This window comes from Callorhinus ursinus, unplaced genomic scaffold (assembly GCF_003265705.2).
Source record: "Callorhinus ursinus isolate GAN/ISIS: 27379988/994484 unplaced genomic scaffold, GSC_fseal_2.0 scaffold58, whole genome shotgun sequence".
NCBI lineage: Eukaryota > Metazoa > Chordata > Mammalia > Carnivora > Otariidae > Callorhinus > Callorhinus ursinus.
In genome coordinates, this window is record NW_027397120.1 from 204,011 (window position 1) to 212,423 (window position 8,413).

Sequence of the window (8,413 nt, forward strand, 5' to 3'; positions counted from 1 at the left end):
GAAAGAAAGAAAGAAAGAAAGAAAGAAAGAAAGAAAGAAAGAAAGAAGAAAGAAAGAAAAAGAAAGAAAGAAAGAAACAAACAGATTAACTCTAGAGAACACTCTGATGGTCACCAGAGGGGATGTGGGGGGGGGGGGGGGCAGGGGGATGAAAGAGTGCACTTGTTGTGGTGAAAAAAATAAAATTAAAAACAAAGCACCCCATGCTGCCCCACTCCGAGGAGGGAGTGTGGCCTGACCAGCAGTTTCTCAAGGTGTCCAGAGGCCTCTGCCTCTCCATGGGCTGCCCTTCCTGCCTTTTTCTCTGCACATTGGTCCCTCTCTTCCACTTTTCCTGTTTTCTCTCAAATCAATTCATTATATGGACACAGTCCACAGATGAGCACATTCTGCTTGGAAACCAATACATTACAAGACAAAGCTGAAGCCCCTTGACCACGTCCCCAGCACCACTGTTGTGTATTTGTTGTGTGTCCATGCAAACTGCTACCTGTGCATTCGTGTGCCTGTGTTTATATAAAGAATGCTATCCCCCACCTCATCACTTTTATAACAATAGGATATGCTTTTTGTTTTGTAACTTGCTGTTTTCAACATCTGGAAAACGGTGACTTGGAGACCTTGGTTCTACCAGATGCACTGCCCTGGCGAGAGGCACCGTGGCTTAGCTGTGGCCCTGACAGTGGTCTTCAGTGCATGTCTAGTTGCTGTTGCTCATGCCTACACTGAGGATAGGAAGTGTCCACCACGAGAAACACCATGTGCCACAGTGCAGACTGGCTGTTGCCCAGCCAAGGGAGGGGATGTGGAGTGACCACTTGACAGCTACAGGGTCTCCATTTGGGGGATGAGAAAGCTCTGGACCAAGATAGTGGTGAGGATGTAGTCAGTGCCACTGAACCGTTCACTTTAAAATAGTTAAAATAGTAAACTTTATGTTATGAGTATTTTACCATAAGAAAAAAATGTAGAAATCCTGGGGGGAAAATATTAAGTCACACACTTTTAACAGATACAATTTTTATTTGCTAATTTTATCTTTAAAAAGTTGGAGAAAGGCAAATAAAATGTCAAAAAAACCCACAAACAGCATAGACATTTTCGCAATTTTTTTCTTCCAATCCATGAGCATGGAATATTTTTCCATCTTTTTGTGTCTTCTTCAGTTTCCTTCATAAGTGTTCTGTAGTTTCTGGAGTACAGATCCTTTACCTCTTAGGTTTGGTTTATTCCTAGGTATCCTATGGTTTTTGTTGCTATTGTAAATGGAATCGATTCCTTAATTTCTCTTTCTTCAGTCACATTGTTAGTGTATAGAAATGCAACTGATTTCTGTACATTGATTTTGTATCCTGCCACATTCCTGAATTGCTATATGAGTTCTAGTAATTTGGGGGTGGAGTCTTTTGGGTTTTCCACATGTAGTACCATGTCATCTGCAAAGAGAGAGAGTTTGACTTCTTTGCCAATTTGAATATGTTTTATTTCTTTTTGTTGTTTGATTGCTGAGGCTAGGATTTCTAGTACCATGTTGAACAATAGTGGTGAGAGTGGACATCCCTGTCATGTTCCTGACCTTAAGGGAAAAGCTTTCAGTTTTTCCCCCATTGAGAATGATATTCACTGTGGGCTCATAGATGGCTTTTATGAAATAGAGGAATGTTTCCTCTATCCCTATACTCTTAAGAGTTTTAATCAAGAAAGGATGCTCAGAGTAATCTACACATTCAAAGCAATCCCTATCAAAAGACCATCAACATTTTTCACAGAGCTGGAACAAACAATCCTAAAATTTGTGTGGAACAAGAAAAGACCCTGAATTGCCAGGGGAATGCTGATAAAGAAAACCAAAGTTGGGGGCATCACAATGTCTGACTTCAAACTATATTACAAAGCTGTGATCACCAAGACAGCATGCTATTGGCACAAAAACAGACACATAGACCAGTGGAACACAATAGAGACCCAAGAAATAGACCTTCAACTCTATGGTCAACTAATCTTTGACAAAACAGGGAAAAATATCCAATGGAAAAAAGACAGTCTCTTCAACAAATTGTGCTGGGAAAATTGGACAGCCACATGCAGAAGAATGAAACACAACCATTCTCTTACAAAAAGATAAACTCAAAATGGATGAAAGACCTAAATGTGAGAAAGGAATCCATCAAAATCCTAGAGGAGAACACAGGCAGTAAACTCCTCGACCTTGGCTACAGCAACTTCTTTCAACACATGTGTCTAAAGGCAAAGGAAACAAAAGCAAAAATGAACTTTTGGGACTTCGTCAATATAAAAGCTTCTGCACAGCAAAGGAAACAGTCAACAAAACCAAAAGGCAACCTTACCGAATGAGAGAAGATATTTGCAAAGGACATATCAGATAAAGGGGTGGTATCCAAGATCTATAAAGAACTTCTCAAACTCAACACCAAAAAACCCACAAATAATCCAGTCAAGAAATGGGCAGAAACATGAATAGACACTTCTCCAAAGAAGACATACAAATGGCCAACAGACACATCACTAGCCATCAGGGAAATACAAATCACAACCACAATGAGATACCACCTTACACCAGTTAGAATGGCAAAAATTAACAAGACAAGAAACAACAAATGTTGACGAGGATGTGGAGAAAGGGGATCCGTCTTACACTGTTGGTGGGAATGCAAGCTGGTACAGCCACTCTGGAAAACAGTATAGAGGTTCCTTAAGACGTTAAATGTATATAGATATACTTAACTAATGAATCATTGAACACCGCATCAAGGACAAATTATGTACTATACAGTGGCTAACTGAACAAAAAATAATAACTAAAAAAGACATTAAAAATAGAGCTATCCTACAACCTAGAAATTGCACTACTAGGTATTGACCCCAAAGATACAGAGGTAGTGAAAAGAAGGGGCACATGCACCCCAATGTTCATAGCAGCAATGTCCACAATAGCCAAACTGTGGAAGGAGCTGACATGTCCTTCAACAGACGAATGGATAAAGAAGATGTGGTTCATATATACAATGGAATATTACTCTGCCATCAGAAAGGATGAATACGTATCATTTGCATCGACATGGATGGAACTGGAGGGGATTATGCCAAGTGAAATAAGACAATCAGAAAAAGACAATTATCATATGGTCTCAGTCATATGTAGAATATAAGGAATAGGGTAGAGGACCATAGGGGAAGGGAGGGAAAACTGAATGGGAAGTCATCAGAGAGGGGAGACAAACCATGAGAGACTCTGAGCTCCGGGAAACAAACTGAGGGTTGCTGGAGAGGAGATGGATGGGGAGATGGGGTAGCTGGGTGATGGGTATTAAGGAGGGCACGTGTGGTGATAAGCACTGGGTGTTATATGCAACTAATGAATCATTGAACACTACACAAAACTAATGATGTACTATATGTTGGTTAATTGAACTTAATGAAAGAGAAAGAAAGAAAAAGAAAGAAAAAGAAAGGGAGGAAGAAAGAGAGGAAGGGAGGAAGGGAGGGAGGAAACCCACGGGAATCAGCAAACCATAAGTGCTCAAAATGGCTCAGCTGCCCCATGGCTGCTGCTGTGTGGCTGTTATTGGTCTGCCCTGCCAAACCCCTGCCACGGCCAGGCCTCCTGCCCCACATCTGCCCCCACACCTGCCCCAGCCAGTGTCACCCAGAACTGCCTCCATTCCCTATTCTGCTTCTTGGACAACCTCCCCAGTCTAGTGGTGCTGCGTGCAGCCCTGCCCTGTCATCCATGGGCCTGCAACGTGGGCTGATGCTCTCCCCTCTCTGCACCTGCTTTCTCATCTGTACACTGAGGTTCTGCGCCGTCACCTCCAAGAAACCTTCCAGCACTGTGTTTCTGCGAGAAACCAGCGCTCAGAGTGTGCACTTGGGATATCGGTGCCTGGCAGACACTCCCCATCACAGCCCCGTAGGAGGAAGTAAGCTCCTTGTCTACCTAACTTGGAGGAGTGACAGGTCCTGTCAACACCTCTTGCCTCTGTCCCTCTATACAACTTGCTCTGCACTGAGGCCACTGCCCTCAGGTTCCAAAGCCCCCAGGGCTTCTGAATCCCTCTAAGTGACAGGATCTGGAGCTGGATCCTGGTGGGTTAACACCTTCACTCATGACATCACACAGCAGAGCTGCCGCTTTAAAACCAGGCCAGGCTGGGCTCTGGCCACAGTGCCCCATCCTCAGCACAGACCCCACTTGCCATTGAGCCAGGACCCTGAAAGTGCCTGCACAAGGGGGATGTTGTTTGTTTCTTCTGAGTTGAGCCCAAGAGGACTCCCTAGGCAATTTAAGGACCATCTGCAATGTTTCTGGGACTTAGAAAGAAGCTTCTGTCTGCTCAACAATTTTTTAAGTCGTGCTGTATTTATTCTTGATCATGGATCTCTTTCTCTTGCTATTATTAGATTCATTTTACAAAATTAGTGGAATTAAATGACTTAGGTCATGAACCTTTTTATTTGGTAGGTCATAAATTATTATTACTGAGCAATTTTGAATTTTAGGGGGTAAGTTTTAATCATTTTCAGTGTTCACAGAGAAAGCAGGGCAGGGAAGGAGGGAGGGGCTAGGACTTTGTGGCCAAGGTCCACATCCCTGAGTTTTGCAGCTCAGAGCAGGTGCAAGTGCGGGGCTATGCACCATCCCCTCCAGGACACCAGCAGACACCTCTGAACACCTGCCAGGGAGGCTGAGGGTGGCACGACTCTCCTGTGAGGTGGCTGCTGCTCCATTTGTCCCCTCTCTGACCCCATGGAAGGGAGACAGATCAGAGGCTGGTTCCAAGGTTGTTCCCATGTCCCTCTGGATGATGTGCATTCTGTGAGGTTTTGGGTTTGAGTGGGATCGTGTCTGCAATGAGCTGGTACCTTCCAGAGCCCAGTGTCCTTAAGTGCTGCCATTTCTGCTTGGCGGGATCCATGTACCCTGGCTGTGCCCTCACGTTGTGTGCAGGTCTGTCCTAGACATTGGGGAGGGTCTTCTTCAGCATGTTTGAACACAACTGACTTCTGCTTTAGAGAACATGTTATAATGAATTTCCATGTCATCAAGTTTTTAAATCAATTGCTGACCACACAGTGTCCAGGCTCAGACTGTGATAGGGAAGGAGAGCAGGTTGTAGGTTTTCTGCATCTTCAGAAAAGTGCAGGGTTTTCCCTAGGATGCTTCTGTGTTCCCACTGCTCTCCTCTGATGCTCAGACTTCGACCTCTCTGCCTCTCTCGGGCCCCACATGCTCATAGCACAGCCCAAGCTGAGGGCAGCAGATCAGAGACAGCTCACTCTGGGCAGTATTCTCTTTTCTGGAATAGGGAAAGGCTGAGAGGGTCTGAATTCAGGTCCAATTGCCAGAATGATGTATTTAATAACACTTCCAAGAATGTCCCTCTTAATACCACATTACTGCACAGAACAGGAGCATTAACAGACTATTTCAGAAGATAGGGTGGCTTCTCCCATGCCTGCTGGTCTTTCCAGTATGAAGATCTCTTGGGGTTGTAAAAATGAAGATGCTGGGGACCCAGTCACACATGATATTTCAAGCAGAGATATTTTTCTTAAGACTGGGTTGCCCCTGTGAACTTTGGGCAGGTCTGTACCTTTGCAGTACAAAGTCAAAATTTAAACAGTGACAGTACAACTTGTCACTCATCTGTGGTGGGAAAGCTTAAAAAGGTGCTTTACTTACAGACTTAATGGCAGACCACACAGAGTTGAGCTGTCTCTGGTTCACAGTGGACGTCCCTTTTAGCTTGGGGCGGAAGACACCCCCACTCAGCAGTAATACTGTCATCTGTCCTGCGGCAGTTGCATGGCTTTCTCAGACATCACTTGCTGGCCAGTGTGTCTGCAGATATGTGGAGTGTGCTTGTGGGAGGGTGCGGTCCTGATCTTGGGTCCAGTTAGGAAGACTCCATGTAACTCTATATCTGCTGTGTAACTGTGTGTCTTCCTTCTCAAGGAGCCTGACATTTATCCACTTGTCATTTATAAGCTCATCCTTAAAATGTTTCTCTGTGTCTGTTTTTATACAACAAACATGATGGAGGAATATAAAATACATGTGCAATCATGCTAATTTCTGATGTGCCAACTCATAATCAGCTGGAATAAGGGCTGTGGACAAGGTCACCCCTGCAGAAGCAGCTGGGAGTTGCCACCAGGCCCTTTGATGCCTGCTCTGACCTGGCCTGGATGCATCCTTCCCGGGACTGGGCAGTCACTGAGGCAGAATCAGCAACACTTTCCTCTGGGAAACCCCTTTGCTCTGCTCTTTTCAGGTGTGACTGCCCTTGACCCTCAACCTGTAAGCTCCTCCCTGCTTCCAGAACTGCCTGAATCACCTCTGGACTTCCCAGTCTGGTCCTGACTATACCGCCCAGCCTAGACCTCATGTTTGTCCCCCTTGATGACTTAGGTCTCCCACCTGACTGCAGATTTATCTGCCCTGCCTTCTGGCCTCCTGCCTTCCCCTGGCATCATCCTATGTCCCCCTAAGCAGAGCCCAGGCTCCATGTCAGGGTCTGATGCTCACTGAGAAAGAAGCTCATGCCTGGGGCAGCTCATCAAGGGATGTGGAGGGATTAGGGGAACCAGGCAGAGGAAGTGGGATAGTATATTTGGGGGAGAGGGGTGAGAGCAGGGGCAATGCTGGATACTCCCTGTCCAGGACAGGACATGGAGACACTTTAAGGCCCACTCGACACTGGACATCATCTCCTGAAGGGCTATCGCAGGGACATGGCATAGTCAGAGGATCCCTGTGGGAGGCCATTGTGCCACAGTGGGGTTGTTTATGGGGAGGTGGTCCTAGGTGTAGTGGTGGCAGGATGGAGCCAGGGTGAGTACTCCTGCCCATTTTTCTGAGAGGAGCTTGTTAGCTGGTGATGCCCAAGTCTAATGAAATACGAAAGCATTTAAATTCTGGGAGAGTCTGACATATGAAGGTATCTTGGCCTACTTATGCAGACCATTAATTCCACACACTTTTTTCCAGCCCAGCTGCAGAGCAAGAAAGAGTTTGAACAGACCAGTCAAAGGCCATGAGTAATCAGACGCTGGTGACGGAATTCATTCTGCAGGGCTTCTCAGAAGTGCCGCAGCTCCAGGTTCTCTTCTTCATTCTCTTCCTCTGCCTCTACACCACAGCACTCCGTGGCAATTCCCTCATAGTGGTGGCCATCACCTTCAGCTCCAGGCTCCACATGCCCATGTACTTCTTCCTAGTCAATCTGTTTGTGGTGGTTATTATTTGTGCATGCACTATGGTGCCCAAGCTGCTCAAGATCCTGGTGGCAGAGAAGAGAAGCATCTCCTACAGAGGCTGCATGACCCAGATGTATTTCCTGTCGTGGTCAGTGGCAGGGGAGGTGTGCTCTTCACTGCTATGGCCTATGACCACTACGTGGCCATCTGCCAGCCACTGCACTATAGCTTCATGATGAGCCTCAGGGTATGTGCAGTGCTGGCTGGAGCTGTGTGGGGCATCAGCGTGCTAGGTGCTGGAGTCAATGCCTGCCTGCTGTTACGGCTGAACTTCTATGGGCCCAACATGATTGATCACTTCTTCTGTGAGATTCCCCCCTCTGCTGTTACTCTCCTACTCCTCCACATATGTGAATAACATCATGGCAATTATGGCTGACATCTTCTTTGCCATGCTGAACTTCCTGCTCACCATGGTGTCCTATGGCTTCATCATCTCCACCATCCTGAAGATTCGTACAGCTGAGGGGAAGCAGTGAGCCTTCTCTATCTGCTCCTCCCATCTCATTGTGGTCATCTTATACTACTCCACCATCATTTACACCTATCTGAGCCTTGGCTCCAACTACTCCCCAGGGATGGGCAAGGTGATGGCTGTACTTTATTCCACTGTGAGCCCCACCTTGAACCCTCTCATCTACAGCCTTAAGAACAAGGATGTCAAGGCAGCCCTCAGGAAACTCTTGATACTCATGGTCAATAACCTGTAAATTGGCAATTTCTGAAGTTTGTGTTCTTTGTTGCTCTCTGACCACTGAGCCTTATGAGATTTATCCCACCTGTTATAAATACCCTCTTTATATGCAACCCTCAATATACTTCATTGAGAAAATATTCCTCTGTGAATTCTCTATAGCATCCCAGTGAGATGTGAATTTTGGCCACTGTTACTGAAAGTTTGGAGTCCCTGGAATATAACACATATTAAGATACAATGGATGTGTTGGTTACTTCTCAGATCCCTGGAATGCACACTAACCCAGAGTCTCTACCTATGTCTTACTGACCTTCATGAAGTGGGAGCCAGCTCAACTCCATCCAAAGTTCCACTGTAAAAAAAAAAAAAAAAATGCCCCTGTAAAGCTACCCAAAGTTCTTGCTTAGGCCATACAGATCTTGGTCCCAAACTGCA

General features: G+C 45.8%; 1 pseudogene; it reads left to right on the forward strand.

The window, feature by feature from the left end:
• Positions 1-7,058: 7,058 nt before the first annotated feature.
• On the forward strand, positions 7,059-7,991 carry LOC112830289 (olfactory receptor 13A1-like; annotated as a pseudogene).
• The last annotated feature ends 422 nt before the right edge of the window (positions 7,992-8,413 follow it).